The sequence below is a fragment of the Hyperolius riggenbachi genome, chromosome 6, assembly GCF_040937935.1.
Source record: "Hyperolius riggenbachi isolate aHypRig1 chromosome 6, aHypRig1.pri, whole genome shotgun sequence".
Lineage (NCBI taxonomy): Eukaryota > Metazoa > Chordata > Amphibia > Anura > Hyperoliidae > Hyperolius > Hyperolius riggenbachi.
The window spans coordinates 108892687-108913171 of NC_090651.1; positions in this window are offsets into that span (position 1 = coordinate 108892687).

Here is a 20485-nt window from a genome sequence, read left to right on the forward strand (position 1 = left end):
CTTTTATTTGCATCCAACAACTAGGTTCATCCATTTTCTCAACTCGTAAATGTGAGTTAATTGATTTTTTTTTTCTGTTTTTTTCTGTTGCTAAATATTTGTATCTGTAGAGAAATGAGCACAGATTGAAATGAATATAATAGTTCAAGTAATAACAGTAGCATTCCACCGTGCTTGTTTATGGACCTTCACAGCAAAGGTGCCAACCATCACTAACCAAAGGAAAAGGCTTACCAGCCATATACAACCCACATAATAAGATTTTATGTGAAGCTCACAATGACCAGGTACATAGGGTGAATTCTCCAAGTCCAGAACCTCAATATTGTCCTCCAGATCGTAGTGATCGAACAATCTCTCAGATAGTGGACATAAAAAAACAGAAGGAAATACTAAGCGCAAACTGCTTTTATTAGTACAATTTACTCAAATATATAAAATAATCATAAAAACAACTTTTACTTACGAGACCCATAACATGGGTACCTCAAAAGATTTTGCTCGTGTGTGGTGACCAACGATGGATCGAAAAGGATAAAAGTTGCTACTCGTATTGTTCCCAAATGTTTTCGCAACCTTCACAATGGGGGTGAGTTGAAAGAAACAGATGTGGAAAGTTTACATAACTTTATTACAAGATGATCCATCAAATGTCTAATTTTTGCTTTATAGTCTCTTTAACTCATGTATCATTCACCTGCAATGATTGCCTGTTTAGACTGACTGCTTTTACACGTGTACAGAAATGGTTAAAGTAGAACTACAAGTTACTTTTGCCCCAAAGGCCAATTGTAGATAGAACTTGCCCTGTTTATTGGGTTCTAAAAAAAATACAGAGGTTCACTTTTCAACGGATATTTACATATTGTCAGAAAAATGTACAGTTTTTTTTTTTTCCAAAAAAAGATGAGTGAAAAGGAAGTGCTTCCCTATTGTTATCACTAACAAAGTGGAGAATTCCTGGCTTTGTCTTTAGTCAGTCTGCATAAAGCTTGTTTCACATGGGCAGCTGTATGCGCAATCGCTGGTCACTTGGAAATGCTCGGTAAATGCAGTTTAGAGGTGTCCTTCTTAGTGATTGGTTAGTGTAATAGTTAAGGGCATTGCCTCTGACATAGGGGACCAGTAAGTCTGTACCTATTCAGTAATGAGTCCTTCCTTACACTGCTACTGCCTTCTGAATGTGCCCCTAGTGGCTGCAGCTCTCAATCGCTCAGAGTCCGACAGGAGGAAAGTGCTATACAAATGGTGAAATTATTATTATATCTGAACATGGCTGCAGTCAAACTCAGACGCAATCAGTGGCGTAGCAATAGGGGATGCAGAGGTTGTGACTGCACCGGGGCCCCTGGATTAGAGGGGCCCACTCGGGGCCCTCCTTCATCAATCTTGCTAGCTTTTCATTGGTGTTATACTGGTAATATATGTGCAATGAATAGCGGTAAACCTTAACACGCTGTTTCCTTACTCTGATTACACCTTTCTGATGCTGCAGGTGTCCTTGGTAGGTTTTATTCTCTCCATATCAATAGAGTGCTTGGGGCCCCATGTAAAACTTACACTGGGGCCCAAAGCTCCTTAGTTATGGCACTGGACACAATACGAGCAAAATGGGACTGTGTGAGCACAAGATGCACCACAATTAGGCTTTCATTTCACATCTGTTATTCCTGTGAACTCACACAGATGTAAAGTGTGAATTATGATTACACTTTAGATAATTTGAAGACTCTGTAAATGCTTGTAGGTTATTTAGCAGCAGTCTTAAATGGGTGCAAAACCGTTACTTTACACCTTTATAAATAGGTCCCTTTGTTACACTCCCTAATCACAACTCAAGTCACATACTGCTGTAATTGAATGTATCTCAAAGGAGTTCAGGAGATCAAGCCATTTAGCTTTGTTTAATACACATTACTTTTATAACAGAACACATGACTCTTATAGTCAATAGGTGGCAAAAGGAATACGTGAAGGAGGTTCCCATTTTACGTGTTTAATGTTAAAAAATCTGAAATAATGCAATGTGCCAGATCAGCTACTTTGTTCTAATTAGATAAGTTGTTTGAAATAAAATGAATGATGCAGGTATGCTGATAATTTGGGGAGAACAGTGATATAAGGCATAGCAGTCTTTTCTTTTTCTCCTAGGACTTAGGGCCATATCCAATTACAAAACCCGCCAGCAATTAGCACTGGAGAGTTCTTAAATTAGGCGATATGAGCATCGCCTAATCCTTTTCCAGTTATCGCTCCCCGGGCAGTAAAGAACTTGCTTGGGTGATATTTTCTCCCAGCGGGTACTTTACACACTATCCAATTACATTTTGCATGCTGCTGGGAAGCGATGCTTCCCATCAGACATGAACTTTAGCAAAGAGCAGGTCTAAACCAGCTAACGCATATCGTGGACACTGCATCTAGGAGTCACTTTTAATAAGGAGACCCCCAGAGCTCCCCATTGGACAGTCGCTCATTGCTGAAGCCCCCTGTAGCCGAGCCAAGCACCCCTGTCATTTGATCTATCAGCACCGCCGAACAAACAGCACCCCTCACTGCAAGTCCTAATACTGTTATTCTTGCAGGGCCCAGGCAAAGCATCTTTTAAGCTCCTGCCGGGACTCCCCATTGGTCCACTGTCTAGCCCAATAAAAAAGTCCAATTCTTGCAGAGCCAATGAAAATGGTCCAGACAATGGACCAATGAGGAGTCCCGGCAGGAGCTTCAAAGATGCTTTGGGAGGTATTGTATGTGTTCTCAAGGTTTCTTGTATTTTTATTTCAAAAACACTCCTAGGCAAGGACCTATACAACAATGCTATTCGGTTGCTTTACAGACAGCTTTCTATTTTGGCTGTTGAATTGTGCTTCTGCCACTTAGGGAATAATTTTAAAAGAATACAGGGAACCTTGAGAATGCACATGAGGAATTAGACTATTCCAGAAACTTTTCAGGAGCTGTGAGATTAATATTATCTACTGTAAATGAGAGCCACATGGAAAAGAAGTCATTAGCAGTGCATTTTACTCTAGGACAAATGTACATCTTCTATGTAAATGTACATATGTATTTTAAATGTAACAGCTTTTTTCATCAATGCAGTCCTTTTAAAAATGTAGCCTAACAGTTCCCATTCTTAATACTTTTTTTTAAATTAGCTACACCCTTCCTTGTAGAAAGCTCCACAAATACATATACATGAATAGGACAAACACGTGTATTTACACTTGCATCCATAAACAAAAATGAACACATATTTATATACTGTCTACAATAACTAAAAACACTGACACACACACACACACACACACACACACACACACACACACACACACACACACACACACACACACACACACACACACACACACACACACACACACACACACACACACACACACACACACACACACACACACACACACACACACACACACACACACACACTTAACTGAATACAGCACTGCAGACTGTACCTCACCCACCATGAAATGTCTGTTTCCACTCCTCTCCCACAAGCTACTGCATTGTCCAAACTTCCATTCTCCTCCGAACTAATACCCATTATAGTCCTGCTAAACCCCTTCTGTACAGGCAGCAGCTGCTGCACAGTAAAAGGGAGCAATATTTTTACATTTCTTAGTGGCATATGCCTCGAAATGCCCTGCATCTATTCATTCACTTATATGTGGAACATCAATTGAGAGGTTTCAATTGACTTCAGAAACAACCTTGATGTAAATAATGACAGCTGTGCAAAAATATTCCTTCCTACAGCCACTTTTTTTAAAGGGATATTACATGGATTAAAATCTTTATGGATTAGAATTTCATAAATTGCTATGATTGTCATAAGAAACCATTGTTTGATTTATGTGAAATCTGTTTTACTTGAGCCCCTTTAGAACACAATCCTGGTGTAATTCGAGAATCGTCTGTAAAGTGGCATGGAAAGTCACTTTTAAATACTTTTTTTTAAAGTGGGCTTATACTTCCAAAACGAAAATTTCAGTAACTACTAGAGTTGGGCCGAACGGTTCGCCTGCGAACGGTTCCATGCGAACTTCAGTGGTTCGCGTTCGCGTCCCACAGGCGAACCTTTGCGGAAGTTCGGTTCGCCCCATAATGCACATGGAGGGTCAACTTTGACCCTCTACATCACAGTCAGCAGGCCCAGTGTAGCCAATTAGGCTACACTAGCCCCTGGAGCCCCACCCCCCCTTATATAAGGCAGGCAGCGGCGGCCATTACGGCCACTCGTGTGCCTGCATTAGTCATAGGGCGAGCTGCTGCAGACTGTCTCTCAGGGAAAGATTAGTTAGGCTTAGCTTGTTCCTGTCTGGCTGCATACCTGTTCTGTGAACCCACCACTGCATACCTGTGCTGTGAACCCACCACTGCATACCTGTGCTGTGAACCCACCACTGCATACCTGTGCTGTGAACCCACCACTGCATACCTGTTCTGTTCAGTGGACCCGCCACTGTATACCTGTTCATTGAACCCACCACTGCATACCTGTGCTGTGAACCCACCACTGCATACCTGTGCTGTGAACCCACCACTGCATACCTGTGCTGTGAACCCACCACTGCATACCTGTTCTGTTCAGTGGACCCGCCACTGCATACCTGTTCTGTTTAGTGAACCGCCACTGCATACCTGTTCTGTTTAGTGAACCGTCACTGTATACCTGTTCTGTTTAGTGAACCCGCCACTGCATACCTGTTCTGTTCAGTGGACCCACCGCATCAGTGCGCATACCTGTTCAGTTAAGTGAACCCGCCACTGCATACCTGTTCTGTTCAGTGGACCCGCCACTGCATACCTGTTCTGTTTAGTGAACCCACCACTGCATACCTGTTCTGTTCAGTGAACCCACCGCATCAGTGCGCATACCTGTGCAGTTAAGTGAACCCGCCACTGCATACCTGTTCTGTTCAGTGAACCGCCACTGTATACCTGTTCTGTTTAGTGAACCCGCCACTGCATACCTGTTCTGTTCAGTGGACCCGCCACTGCATACCTGTTCTGTTCAGTGAACCCACCGCATCAGTGCGCATACCTGTGCAGTTAAGTGAACCCGCCACTGCATACCTGTTCTGTTCAGTGGACCCGCCACTGCATACCTGTTCTGTTTAGTGAACCGCCACTGTATACCTGTTCTGTTTAGTGAACCCGCCACTGCATACCTGTTCTGTTCAGTGAACCCACCGCATCAGTGCGCATACCTGTGCAGTTAAGTGAACCCGCCACTGCATACCTGTTCTGTTCAGTGGACCCGCCACTGCATACCTGTTCTGTTTAGTGAACCGCCACTGTATACCTGTTCTGTTTAGTGAACCCGCCACTGCATACCTGTTCTGTTCAGTGGACCCGCCACTGCATACCTGTTCTGTTTAGTGAACCCGCCACTGCATACCTGTTCTGTTCAGTGGACCCGCCACTGCATACCTGTTCTGTTTAGTGAACCGCCACTGTATACCTGTTCTGTTTAGTGAACCCGCCACTGCATACCTGTTCTGTTCAGTGGACCCGCCACTGCATACCTGTTCTGTGAACCCGCCACTGTATACCTGTTCTGTTCAGTGAACCCACCGCATCAGTGCGCATACTTGTGCAGTTAAGTGAACCCGCCACTGCATACCTGTTCTGTTCAGTGGACCCGCCACTGCATACCTGTTCTGTTCAGTGAACCCGCCACTGCATACCTGTTCTGTTCAGTGAACCCACCGCATCAGTGCGCATACCTGTGCAGTTAAGTGAACCCGCCACTGCATACCTGTTCTGTTCAGTGAACCGCCACTGTATACCTGTTCTGTTTAGTGAACCCGCCACTGCATACCTGTTCTGTTCAGTGAACCCACCGCATCAGTGCGCATACCTGTGCAGTTAAGTGAACCCGCCACTGCATACCTGTTCTGTTCAGTGGACCCGCCACTGCATACCTGTTCTGTTTAGTGAACCGCCACTGTATACCTGTTCTGTTTAGTGAACCCGCCACTGCATACCTGTTCTGTTCAGTGAACCCACCGCATCAGTGCGCATACCTGTGCAGTTAAGTAAACCCGCCACTGCATACCTGTTCTGTTCAGTGGACCCGCCACTGCATACCTGTTCTGTTTAGTGAACCGCCACTGTATACCTGTTCTGTTTAGTGAACCCGCAACTGCATACCTGTTCTGTTCAGTGGACCCGCCACTGCATACCTGTTCTGTGAACCCGCCACTGTATACCTGTTCTGTTCAGTGAACCCACCGCATCAGTGCGCATACCTGTGCAGTTAAGTGAACCCACCTACCTACGTGAGTGCACGCAGTGTGATATACCACTCCGTGCATACCCGATATGGACAAAACAGGTAGAGGAAGAGGTAGTGGCAGAGCCAGAGGAAGGCCACCCGGCAGGTCTGCGCGAGGTCGTGTAAATGTAATTTCGTGTGGACCTGGCCCACAGTACAGTGCTCGGAAGAAGGCACGTCCCATCACCTCCCAAGATTGTCAGGACGTGGTTGAGTATTTAGCGACACAGAACACCTCATCTTGCTCAGCCACCAGTGCTACTACTAGCACCACTTCCGCTGCATTTGACACTTCGCAAGAATTATTTAGTGGTGAAATCACTGATGCACAGCCATTGTTGTTACAGCCAGATGAATTTTCACCAGCTCATATGTCTGAGTTACGCGGCAACATTATGGATGTAACGTGTAAGGAGGATGAAGGACCTACTGATGTTGGTGCATGTTTGGATTTGTCTGAGGCAAGCGAAGCTGGGCAGGATGATTACGATGATGACGATGATAGGGATCCTCTGTATGTACCCAATAGAGGAGATGAAGAGGGGGACAGTTCAGAGGGGGAGTCAGAGAGTAGGAGGAGGAGAGAAGTTGCTGAAAGAAGCTGGGGCAGCTCTTCGTCAGAAACAGCTGGTGGCAGTGTCCGGCACCATGTTTTGCCACCTATGTACAGCCAGCCAACTTGCCCTTCAGCATCAGCTGCTGAGGTCCCCATAGTGCCCACATCCCAGGGTGGCTCAGCGGTGTGGAAATTTTTTAATGTGTGTGCCTCAGATCGGACCAAAGCCATCTGTTCGCTCTGCCAACAAAAATTGAGCCGTGGAAAGGCCAACACTCACGTAGGGACAAGTGCCTTACGAAGGCACCTGGAGAAAAGGCACAAACAGCAATGGGATGGCCACCTGAGCAAAAGCAGCAGCAGCACACAAAAGCAAAGCCACCCTCCTTCTCCTCTTCCTCCTCCATCAGGTGCATTATCTGCTTCTGCCGCTTTCTCCCTTCCACCTTCACAGGCACCCTCCTCCACTCCGCCTCTGCCCTTGAGCGGTTCCTGCTCCTCTGCCCACAGCAGCAGTCAGGTGTCCGTGAAGGAAATGTTTGAGCGGAAGAAGCCAATTTCGGCCAGTCACCCCCTTGCCCAGCGTCTGACAGCTGGCGTGGCGGAACTGTTAGCTCGGCAGCTGTTACCATACCGGCTGGTGGATTCTGAGGCCTTCCGTAAATTTGTGGCCATCGGAACACCGCAGTGGAAGATGCCAGGCCGCACTTATTTTTCGAGAAAGGCCATACCCCAACTGCACCGTGAAGTTGAGAGGCAAGTGGTGTCATCTCTTGTGAAGAGCGTTGGGTCAAGGGTACACCTGACCACGGATGCCTGGTCTGCTAAGCACGGGCAGGGCCGCTACATTACCTACACAGCCCATTGGGTGAACCTGGTGGTGAACGATGGCAAGCAGGGCGCAGCGGACCAAATTGTGACACCTCCACGGCTTGCAGGCAGGCCTCCTGCCACCTCCTCTCCTCCTGCTACATGCTCTTCGCTGTCCTCCTCCTCCTTGGCTGAGTGGCAGTTCTCCTCTCCAGCTACACAGCCCCAGCTCCGCAGGGCCTATGCTGCATGCCAGGTACGACGCTGTCACGCCATCTTAGACATGGCTTGTCTCAAAGCGGAGAGTCACACTGGAGCAGCTCTCCTGGCTGCTCTTAAGAAACAGGTGGATGAGTGGCTGACCCCGCACCACCTGGAGATAGGCAACGTGGTGTGCGACAACGGCAGCAATCTGCTTGCCGCTTTGCATATGGGGAAGCTGACACACATACCCTGCATGGCATATGTCATGAATCTAGTGGTTCAAAGATTTGTGGCAAAGTACCCTGGCTTAGCGAATGTCCTGAAGCAGGCCAGGAAGTTCTGTGGGCATTTGAGGCGGTCTTACACAGCCATGGCACGCTTTGCGGAAATTCAGCGCAAAAACAACATGCCGGTGAGACGCCTCATTTGCGATAGCCCGACTCGCTGGAACTCGACCCTGCTCATGTTCTCCCGCCTGCTAGAACAGAAGAAAGCCGTGACCCACTACCTCTACAACTACAGTAGAATGAAACAGTCTGGGAAGATGGGGATGTTCTGGCCCGACAACTGGACACTGATGGAGAATGCATGCAGGCTCATGCGGCCGTTTGAGGAGGTGACCAACCTGGTGAGCCGCAGTGAGGGCACCATCAGCGACTTAATTCCCTATGCTTACTTCTTGGAGCGTGCTGTGCGTAGAGTGGCGGATGAAGCTGTGAATGAGCGTGACCAGGAACCCTTACGGCAGGAACAGGCATGGGACCAATTTTCATCAGACCCAGCTGTTTCCTCAACACCTGCGGCAGCACAGAGGGGGGAGGAGGAGGAAGAAGAGAAGTCGTGTGCAGAAGACGAATCAGACTCAGAGGATGATGAGCAAGGTGTTTCTTTGGGGGAGGAGGAGGAGGAGGAGGAGGGGACAGCGGCAGGAGAACAACCTCAGCAGGCATCGCAAGGGGCTTGTGCTGCTCAACCTTCCCGTGGTATTGTTCGCGGCTGGGGGGAGGAGGTTGACTTACCTGACGTCACTGAGGAAGAGCAAGAGGAGATGGAGGGTACTGGATCCGACTTTGTGCAGATGTCGTCTTTTATGCTGTCCTGCCTGTTGAGGGACCCCCGTATAAAAAACCTCAAGGGGAATGAGCTGTACTGGGTGTTCACACTACTAGACCCTCGGTACAGGCACAAAGTGGCGGACCTGTTACCAACTCACCGGAAGGTGGAAAGGATGCAGCACATGCAGAACCAGCTGTCAACTATGCTATACAATGCCTTTAAGGGTGATGTGACGGCACAACGCCAGCAAGGTACCACTGCCACTAATCCTCCTCCCGTGTCCACGCAGTCAAAGACAGGACGCTCCAGCGATCTCATGGTGATGTCGGACATGCGGACGTTCTTTAGTCCAACGCCTCGCCGTAGCCCTTCCGGATCCACCCTCCACCAACGCCTGGAACGGCAGGTAGCCGACTACCTGGCCTTAAGTGTGGACACTGCTGTGAACAGCGATGAGGAACCCTTGAACTACTGGGTGCGCAGGCTTGACCTGTGGCCAGAGCTGTCCCAATTTGCCATCCAACTTCTCTCCTGCCCTGCCGCTAGCGTCCTCTCAGAAAGGACCTTCAGCGCAGCTGGAGGCATTGTCACAGAGAAGAGAAGTCGCCTAAGTCACAAAAGTGTTAAGTACCTCACCTTTATCAAAATGAATGAGGCATGGATCCCGGAGGGCTGCTGCCCGCCCCAAGACTAAGTCAGTCCCCGCACATACAGCATCTCTGCCTGCACGCCGTGTGACTGGCTGCCTGGCCTGCCCCAAGAAGACTAAGTCGCTCCCAGTCCCTCCACACAGCATGTCTGCCTGCAGGCCGCTTGACTACCTTCTCCGCCACCACCAACAGGGTCCGGGACTCCAGGCGGATTGCTGAATTTTTTAGGTCGCTGCTAGCAGCGGCCGATGTAATAATTTTTCGGGTGCGTGTACATGACTGCCTAATTTTTCTGGCTGCACTGCGGGCAGCTGCAACAACAAAAGAAAAGGCATGTACATGCGCCCATTCCCCTTCGTGATCATTACCTTGCCGTGGTGAAGGGGCTTGCGTATCACAATGGAGCAATGACCGGCGCCTAGATGAGTGTCTCGGGGGGCACACCCACGATAATAAGGTCGTTGCCTCATTGTGGTCAGACCAAATTTGATCAGCTGGACAGTCACTGTTCTGTCATTCAGCTACATCAGCCAGGTGACCATATGGGCTGTAAAGCCACCAAAACCTGCACTCTCGCCATGGTGCGCACCAGTAAAGCACGGCCGTCACTACACAAACAGCTGTTTGCGGTGCGTTACACGATGAGTTTGGTGTGTCAGTGTGAAGCAGTACCTTAATTACACTACCTGATTGATGTATACACATGCAAGATGTTTGAAAGCACTTTAGGCCTGTCATTTAGCATTCAATGTGATTTCTGCCCTTAAAACGCTGCTTTGCGTCAAATCCAGATTTTTCCAGGGGACTTTTGGCATGTATCCCACTCCGCCATCCCCCCCTCCAGGTGTTAGACCCCTTGAAACATCTTTTCCATCACTTTTGTGGCCAGCATAACTATTTTTTTTTTTTCAAAGTTCGCATCCCCATTGAAGTCTATTGCGGTTCGCGAACTTTAACGCGAACCGAACCTTTCGCGAAAGTTCGCGAACCCGGTTCGCGAACCGAAAATCGGAGGTTCGGCCCAACTCTAGTAACTACTCTTGTGTGAATAAAAGAACATTTGAAAGTTTTCCTTGTGTGTAATAATGCTTGGAAGAACAAAGAAATCGAGAGCCCAATATGGTGTAGTATTGTTAAGTTGGTTGTGGTTTAAAGCAAAATATTTACATATACTCACAAACATGGGTTACCCATAGGCAACCACTTCAAGTGCAGATGGGGAGTATTAGAACCTGACCCCACTCAAGTTTTTAAGATGTCGCTCTCTGTAGATAGGAAACGGGGTAGCACCCCTCCACCGAGGGTGGAATCGAGATTTCAGCAAGGCTTGGTGTACAGAGGCGCCAGAGAAGAATAAAAACGTTTAAAAAACATCTAAAAGAGGGAGATGTTCAGGTGGACTTACCTCCCTCGAAAATATAAAACTCAATTGAGTCACAATATGTCAAAACAACATTTTTATATATCGCCACTTAGTGCAACGCGTTTCGTAGGTGTGGTCCCGATTCATCAGGCAAAAATGAGCATAACTCAATGGGTCTAAATGCAGAGGCGCTCACTTCGACATTTAGACCCATTGAGTTATGCTCCTTTTTGCCTGATGAAGTGGGACCACATCTGCGAAACACGTTGCACTAAGTGGAGTTCAATAAAAAAATTTGTTTTGATATATTGTGACTCAATTGAGTTTTATATTTTTGAGGGAGGTAAGTCCACCTGAACATCCCCCTCTTTTAGACGTTTTTTTAAATGTTTTTATTCTACTCTCGCGCCTCTGTACACCAAGCCTTGCTGTGTGAAATAATGTTTACTTTCACTGCAGAGAGCAGTACAAGCTTGCTTAACTCTGGCTCATAGGCAGTATCCATGACCCAGATTATGTAGTGATTTAAATGTTAGTAGGCTGATCTTAAATAGGATCCTCCATTAAATAGGTAGCCAGTGAACAGCGTGCAGGACTAGTGTTATGTGACAGTGACAGGGTTGGTTAACCGTCTGGCAGAAGTATTCTGTATCAGCTGTAGGGGGTGCAAGTTATTTTTTGGAAGGCTGGTCTAGAGAGCATTACAATAGTCCTGTCGGGATGTATTGTCATTTAGTAGTCAAAGGCTCCAAATGTATGCAGCTGTTGGCTTTGCCATAAGGTAGACAGATTTATACCGCATCATCTTTGGACCTTTGTTGGTTAGTTAGGATCATTGTTAAACTGTTTGATCTTGCTATCCATTCATTGTAAAATGCTTGAAAAGTATATGCCTACTGTATGTCTTCTAATCTTCAATAAAAGTTAAAAAAAAATGTAGTACCCGAGGTAATATGTGCCATGATGAGATAAACATGTGTATGTACAGTACAAAACATATCAATAACCACGATGTTTTACAGAGAGAGATCAAATACATGAACTATTGAACTTTCTTTTAACTCTGGGACATTTAATGGGCGGTAACTGATTAGAGACCGTAACACATTCAACATACTTTGAAAATGTTTACATATAAAATAAAACTCTGAGATACTTAAAAAAAAGTCATTTTTAGGAGTAGGAGGGTTAATATAATTGTTTATCTCATCAGTTTATTTTCACCTTTGGTTCACTTTAAAGCACCATTTTTTTAAATCAACTTTATGCGACAGTTTCATAAAACTGATCTGATTTACACATGCATTTTATATTTCCGTGGCCAAGAGAAATCTAACAACATTTCACACAATCTTCTGCTAGACCCAGACTATATTTATGTTGAAATATGACATAATTCAGTCTTTGTGCAGCTGTATGGAATTATTTGTTACGTCTAAGCACAAAGCTATATTGAGAGATGCAACTTGATGCATCTAATATGCAGCAATCTACAAGGTGTCAAGCATTTTAAAATGTGCCAAACTTCTCATACAGCACAGTTAATTACTTTGCAATGGTGTTATTAATTTAAAACACAATAGTCTTGTCCCAGATGTGACAGATTTGGCAGAAAATGGACCTGTCGTATCTGTTTGTAACAGAGATAAAAAACAGAACTCAGTTGCATATGATTTCAGATACAGGATAAGCAGTAAAGTTTGATAAACTGGGTGTTGTGAAAAAGTAATCCTTGAACAGTATTTTGTATGTATGTGAATTATGGGCGCCATGAAAAATCAGGCACCCGAACAGTGCCAATAGTAGATTATCAGTACTCTACTATTTAAAGTGTTAATTTTCATTAGTAAAATATCATTAATTGATACCCTCTACTGCCTATGCCTAACCCTAACTCCCCTGGTCGTGCCTAATCCTAATGCCCCCGGTGGTGCCTAACCATAAGACCTCCCTAGTGGCGCCTAACCCTAAGACCTCCCTTGTGGCGCCTAACCCTAAGACCCCCCTGGTGGTGCCTCACCCTAAGACACCCCCCCCTCCAACTCTGAGACCCCCCCCCCTCTTGGTGGTGCAAAAAAAACCTGAAAGTGATAATTCCCTTTTGGTGCCAGCTTGCCGATATTTTTAATTAAAGTCTATGTCAGTGCTTGATTTGTTCAGAAGACTCATGCACCAGTTTGCCTGATACCTTTTTTTCCATGTCTGCTTTTATTTTGTACTTCATCTTCACAGCATAGAGAAATGTGATTCTACTGCAAGTAATATCTACTTTCACAAATTACAGAGGTCTTAAGCTAGCCATACAAAAATCAGTTATGGCTAATATGCCAATTGCCAAGCTGAATGATACGTGTCTGATTGGATAGTAATCAATTCTTACACCTCACAACACATTCAGCTTCTGCAGAAACCTCTAAAGTAGTTCAGAACCTTCATGTTCAGAGACAGTCACAGAGTTGCACACCACGTTGTACTTCATGTGACTCCCAAGCCGGAAGGAGGAAGCATTGGAGTCATGTAAAGTGCAATTTAAAATGAAACTGAGCGACTCTCTCCAAACATAAAGGTGCTGCTGAACTGCTTTGGACAGCATTATCCAGGTTTCCAAAAAAGGAAAACCTTTTCTGAACAAAAACACTAGTCATTGTTCCCTCAGTGCTCCTGCGCCATCCCCCATGCACAGAGATTTTCCAGCACAATCTACCAATCTGTAAACTATCCAAAATAGAAACCAATTTTTTTGCTGCAATCCCAAACTAAAGCTAGAAACAACAGGATAAATGACATGGAATAATATGTGAGGGATGAGAAGGGATATGGAATCCTATGTATGGGATAAGAAGGGACATGGGTTCTATGTGAGGGATGAGAATTGGCATTGAATACCATGTGAGGGATGAGAAGTGACATGGAATAATATGTGAGGGATTAGAAGGGATATGGAATCCTATGTGTGGGATAAGAAGCGACATATAATCATATGTGAAGGATGAGAGGGGATAGGGAATCCTATGTGTGCAATGAGAAGGGATATGGCATCATATGTGTGGGATAAGAAGGGGCATGGGATTCTATGTGAGGGAGGTGAAGAGACATGGAATCCTAGCTGATGGATGATAAATTACATGTATTCATATGTGAGGAATAAGAAGGGATATGAAATCCAATGTGTGGGATACAAAGGGACATGGAATCCTATGTGAGGGATGAGAAGGGACATGGAACACTGTCTGAGGAATGAGAAGGGACATGGAATCCTATGCAAGGGATGATAAGGGATATGTAATTATCTGGGAGGGATGAGAAAGGACCTGGGATCCTATGTGAGGGATGAGAAGGAATATCGAATCCTATGTGAGGGATATAGAGCTTTCAGGTAAAACAAGTTTAACCACTTGCCGACCGCCCAATACCAATAGGCTGCGGTAAAGTGGCCCCCCAGGACCGCCCACTACCAATAGGCGGCGGTAAAGTGGCACCCCCAGGACCGCGTAACGCCGATCGGCGGCGGCACCTGGGGGACTGATTAGCCGGTGATTGCGTGCAGGGATGCGCATGCATCTGCCGGCATTAGGCTCGGCCCATCCGCGACGTCAACCCGCCGGCCAATAAGCAGCGTCGGCGGGTTGTTAACCCTTGATCTGCCACATACAAAGTGTATAATATACTTTGTTAAGCTAACAAAGTGTATTATACAGGCTGCCTTCTCCCCTGGTGGTCCCAGTGATCGAGCGACCACCAGGGGAGGAGGCAGCCCTCACATAAGTCACATAAGCACACTGATCCTGCCCCCCTGCCCCCTGATCGCCCACAGCACCCCTCAGATCCCCCCCTGATCACCCCCTCAGACCACTGTTTGCACCCAATCACCCACCTAATCACCCATCAATCACTCCATGTCACTATCTGTCAACGCTATATTTTAGATTAGGTCCTAAACTGCCCCCTGGGGGCTCCTGATCACCCCCCACACCCTCAGATCCTCCCAAGACCCCCCCAGACCCCCCGTGTACTGTATACATCTATTATCCCCTGTAATCACCCACTGATCACCTGTCGATCACCTGTCAATCACCCATCAATCACCCCCTGTCACCACCTGTTACTGCAACCCATCAGATCCTACCCTAACCTGCCTCTTGAGGGCACCCAATTACCTGCCCACACCCTCAGATCGCCCTCAGACCCCCTTCCGATCACCTCCCCAGTGCATTGATTTAATCTATTCTCCCCTCTAATCACCCCCTGAGACACCCATCAATCACCTCCTGTCACCCCCTAGCGCTCCTATCCATCAGATCAGGTTCTAATCTGCCCCTGCGGGCTTCTGATCACCCGGCCAAACCCTCACCTACCCCACTGCAGTGACAGAATTTTTTTTCTGATCACTGCTGGTCTCTACGACTTAATTGTAACTGAGACCAACCGTTATGCCACACAATACGCAACTGCCAATCCAAGAAGCTACCATGCCCAACCTTTTTGGTGGAAACTACTCCAAGTTTCCAAATGTAACATTTTAGGGGCCTTCTCCTTAACATGGGTCTAGTCAAAAAGAATGTATTGCGCTCTTATTGGTCTACGCTCCCAATACATCACATGCCCATGTTCTCTGCTGCCATGTCCAGGTCACGATTTGAGAACATCCTGCGCTTTCTGCACTTCAGTGCCAATACAACCTGTCATCTAAGAGTCCACCCTGCTTATGACCGGCTCCACATAATTCGGCCCCTCATAGACCACCTGTCATCAATATGCATATGCTTATACCCCTGAACAGTCATTTTGAGGCATTTGGTTTCCAGACTACTCCTTATTAGAGTTGAGTCGAAATTTTCGTAATTTCGCGTTACTATAATTACGCATGCGAAATTTGCGATTACGATGTGAAATTACGGTAGCGTAATTGCCATTAAAATCGTTATTGAAAATACCGTAAGCGTAATTTTCAACGCGTAATTTCACGTTTCGTTCATACCGTAATTTCGTATTAAACCATACCGTAATTTCGCGTTAAGCCATAACGCTCCCGTATAATATAAAAAAGCCGCCGACTTTAAGGGTTAATAGCAAATCCCCCTTAAATGCTAAGAGCCTCAAATTTGGAGCATATATTAAGGAGATCAGAAGGAATAAGAGGAAAACATTTTTTTTTCAAAAAGACCTTATAGTTTTTCAGAAAATCGATGTTAAAGTTTCAAAGGAAAAATGTATACATTTAAAAACCCGCCGACTTTAACGGTTAATAGCAAAGCCTGCTTAACGTTTAGGAGCATCAAATTCCCAGGGTATATTAAGGGGATCAGTGGGAATAAGAGGAAAATTTTTTTTTCAAAAAGACCTTATCGTTTTTGAGAAAATCGATTTTTAAGTTTCAAGGGGAAAAATGTCTTTCAAATGCGGAAAATGTCAGTTTTTTTTGCACAGGTAACAATAGTGTATTATTTTCATAGATTCCCCCAAGTGGGAAGAGTTTTACTTACTTCGTTCTGAGTGTGGGAAATATAAAATAAAAGATGTGGGGTCCCCCCTCCCAGACCTCTTTAACCCCTTGTCCCCCATGCAGGCTGGGATAGCCAGAATGCGGAGCACCGGCCGCGTGGGGCTCCGCACCCTGACTATACCAGCCCGCATGGTCCATGGATTGGGGGGTCTCGGAAGGGGAGGGGCAGCCAAGCTTTCCCCTCCCCCTCCGAGCCCTTGTCCAATCCAAGGACAAGGGGCTCTTCTCCACCTCCGATGGGCGGTGGAGGTGGAGGCCGCGATTTCCTGGGGGGGGGGGTCATGGTGGCATCTGGGAGTCCCTTTTAAAAAGGGGTCCCCCAGATGCCCACCCCCCCTCCCAGGAGAAATGAGTATAGAGGTACTTGTACCCCTTACCAATTTCCTTTAAGAGTTAAAAGTAAATAAACACACAAACACTTAGAAAAAGTATTTTAATTGAGCAAAAAACATAACCACGAAAAAAGTCCTTTAATATTCTTAATTAACCATTAATACTTACCTGTCCCTTTAAATAAATGATCCCTCGCAATAGCCTCGGAAATGTTCTATCAGTTACAATGTAACAAAGTTATTACAATGTAACAACTTTGTTACATTGTAACTACGCCGCACCCGACGTCACTCGCCGCTCAGCCGCTCTGTCGGGTCCATGCAGGACGCTAAGTCCCCGCCGGCTCCTGCTGTCCACCCCGCCCACATCTGTCACCCACATGTGAGTGACATGTGGGTGACATGTGGGAGAGGCGGGGAGGGCAGCGGGAGCCGGCGGGGACTTAGCGTCCTGCACGGACCCGACAGAGTTTTGAGCTATATAGTTCAGAGCTCTCTAAGCATCTTTGAATTTGGGCTCCAAGGAGCCCCATTGGTCCTTAGCAGATCAATGGGGTTCCTTCAAATCAGAAGGAACCCCATTGGTCTGCTAAGGACCAATGGGGCTCCTTGGAGCCCAAATTCAAAGATGCTTAGAGAGCTCAGAGCTATATAGCTCTGAGCTATATAGCTCAGAGCTCTGTCGGGTCCGTGCAGGACGCTAAGTCCCGCCGGCTCCCGCTGCCCTCCCCGCCTCTCCCACATGTCACCCACATGTCATCCACATGTCACCCACATGTGGGTGACAGATGTGGGCGGGGTGGACAGCAGGAGCCGGCGGGGACTTAGCATCCTGCACGGACGCGTAAGTGTATGCGGCGGCTGAGCGGCGAGTGACGTCGGGTGCGGCGTAGTTACAATGTAACAAAGTTGTTACATTGTAATAACTTTGTTACATTGTAACTGATAGAACATTTCCGAGGCTATTGCGAGGGATCATTTATTTAAAGGGACAGGTAAGTATTAATGGTTAATTAAGAATATTAAAGGACTTTTTTCGTGGTTATGTTTTTTGCTCAATTAAAATACTTTTTCTAAGTGTTTGTGTGTTTATTTACTTTTAACTCTTAAAGGAAATTGGTAAGGGGTACAAGTACCTCTATACTTATTTCTCCTGGGAGGGGGGGTGGGCATCTGGGGGACCCCTTTTTAAAAGGGACTCCCAGATGCCACCATGACCCCCCCAGGAAATCGCGGCCTCCACCTCCACCGCCCATCGGAGGTGGAGAAGAGCCCCTTGTCCTTGGATTGGACAAGGGCTCGGAGGGGGAGGGGAAAGCTTGGCTGCCCCTCCCCTTCCAAGACCCCCCAATCCATGGACCATGCGGGCTGGTATAGTCAGGGTGCGGAGCCCCACGCGGGCGGTGCTCCGCATTCTGGCTATCCCAGCCTGCATGGGGGACAAGGGGTTAAAGAGGTCTGGGAGGGGGGACCCCACGTCGTTTTTTTTTATATTTCCCACACTCAGAACGAAGTAAGTAAAACTCTTCCCACTTGGGGGAATCTATGAAAATAATACACTATTGTTACCTGTGCAAAAAAAAAAACTGACATTTTCCGCATTTGAAAGACATTTTCCCCCTTGAAACTTAAAAATCGATTTTCTCAAAAACTATAAGGTCTTTTTGAAAAAAAAAATTCCCTCTTATTCCCACTGATCCCCTTAATATACCCTGGGAATTTGGTGTTCCTAAACTTTAAGCAGGCTTTGCTATTAACCGTTAAAGTTGGCGGATTTTTAAATGTATACATTTTTCCTTTGAAACTTTAACATCGATTTTCTGAAAAACTATAAGGTCTTTTTGAAAAAATTTTTTTCCTCTTATTCCTTCTGATCTACTTAATATATGCTCCAAATTTGAGGCTCTTAGCATTTAAGGGGGCTTTGCTATTAACCCTTAAAGTCGGCGGCTAACCTAACATTGATCCATGCGTCAACTTTTCCGCTTGGGAGCATGGCCATACGCATTAATTTCGTAATACCCACTGTAATGCAAAAATTACGCGAAAATTACGCTTACACGAAATTTCGCGAAATCCTTCTTCATTACGATTATGTACTTACGGCCATAATCGTAATTACACTAATTACGCAAAATTTCGCGAAATTGTAATTACGTCATTACGCTCATCTTTGGGCCCCTAAAATCCAGGGCAGTATAGGAACCCCACAAGTGACCCCATTTTAGAAAGAAGACACCCCAAGTTATTCCGTTAGGTGTATGATGAGTTCATTGAATATTTTATTTTTTGTCACAAGTTAGTGTAAAATCACACTTTGTAAAAAAAAAAAACAATAAAAATCAATTTCCGCTAACTTGTGACAAAAAATAAAATCTTCTATGAACTCACCATACTTCTAACGGAATACCTTGGGGTGTTGTCTTTGTAAAATTGGGTCACTTGTGGGTTCCTAAACTGCCCTGGCATTTTAGGGGCCCTAAACCGTGAGGAGTAGTCTGGAAATCAAATGCCTCAAAATGACCTGGGAAATCATAAAGGTATTCATAGGACTTTGGGCCCCTTAGTGCACCTAGGCTGCAAAAAAGTGTCACACATGTGGTATTGCCGTACTCAAGAGAAGTAGTATAATATGTTTTGGGGTGTATTTTTACACATACCCATGCTGGGTGGGAAAAATATCTCTGTAAATGGACAATTGTGTGTACAAAAATAAAAAAAATCTCATTTACAGAGATATTTCTCCCACCCAGCATGGGTATGTGTAAAAATACACCCCAAAACACATTATACTATTTTTCCTGAGTACGGCGATACCACACATGTGACACTTTTTGCAGCCTAGGTGCGCTAAGGGGCCCAAAGTCGTATGAGCACCTTTAGGCTTTACAGGGGTGCATACAATTTAGCAACCCCCAAAATGCCAGGACAGTAAACATACCCCACAAATGACCCCAGTGGACACACCAAAGTTTTCAGAGAGGGGCATGGTGAGTCTGTGACAGATTTCATTTTTTTGTCACAAGTTAGCAGAAATGGAAACCTTTTTTGTTTGTTTTGTTTTGTCACAAAGTGTCACTTTCTGACAAAAATAAAATCTTCTATGAATTCACCATGCCTCTTAGTGAATACTTTGGGATGACTTCTTTCCAAAATGGGGTCATTTGGGGGGTTATTTATACTATCCTGGAATTCTAGCACCTCATGATACATGACAGGTGCTCAGAAAAATCAGAGATGCTTTAAACTGGGGAAATTCACTTTTTGCACCATAGTTTGTAAACGCTATAACTTTTACCCAAACAAAAAAAATCTAATAAGTGTCTATTTATTGAACGAAGACATGTAGCACAATAAATTTAGTCAAAAATGTATATAGACATTTTACTTTATTTGAAAAATGTCATCACAGAAAGTTAAAAAAAAATCATTTTTTTTACAAAATTCATGTCTTTTTTGATGAATATAATAAAAACTAAAAATCACAGCAGCAATCAAATAGCACCAAAAGAAAGCTGTATTAGTGACAAGAAAAGGAGGTACAATTATTCATTTGGATAGTAGGTTGTATGACTGAGCAATAAACCTCTAAAGCTGCAGTGGTCTGAATGGAAAAAGAGTGTCTGGTCCTTAAGGGGTTTTAAGACTACAGTCCTTAAGTCAGTGGCATAGCAAATGGTATAGCAACCATTGCCGTTGCTATGGGGCCC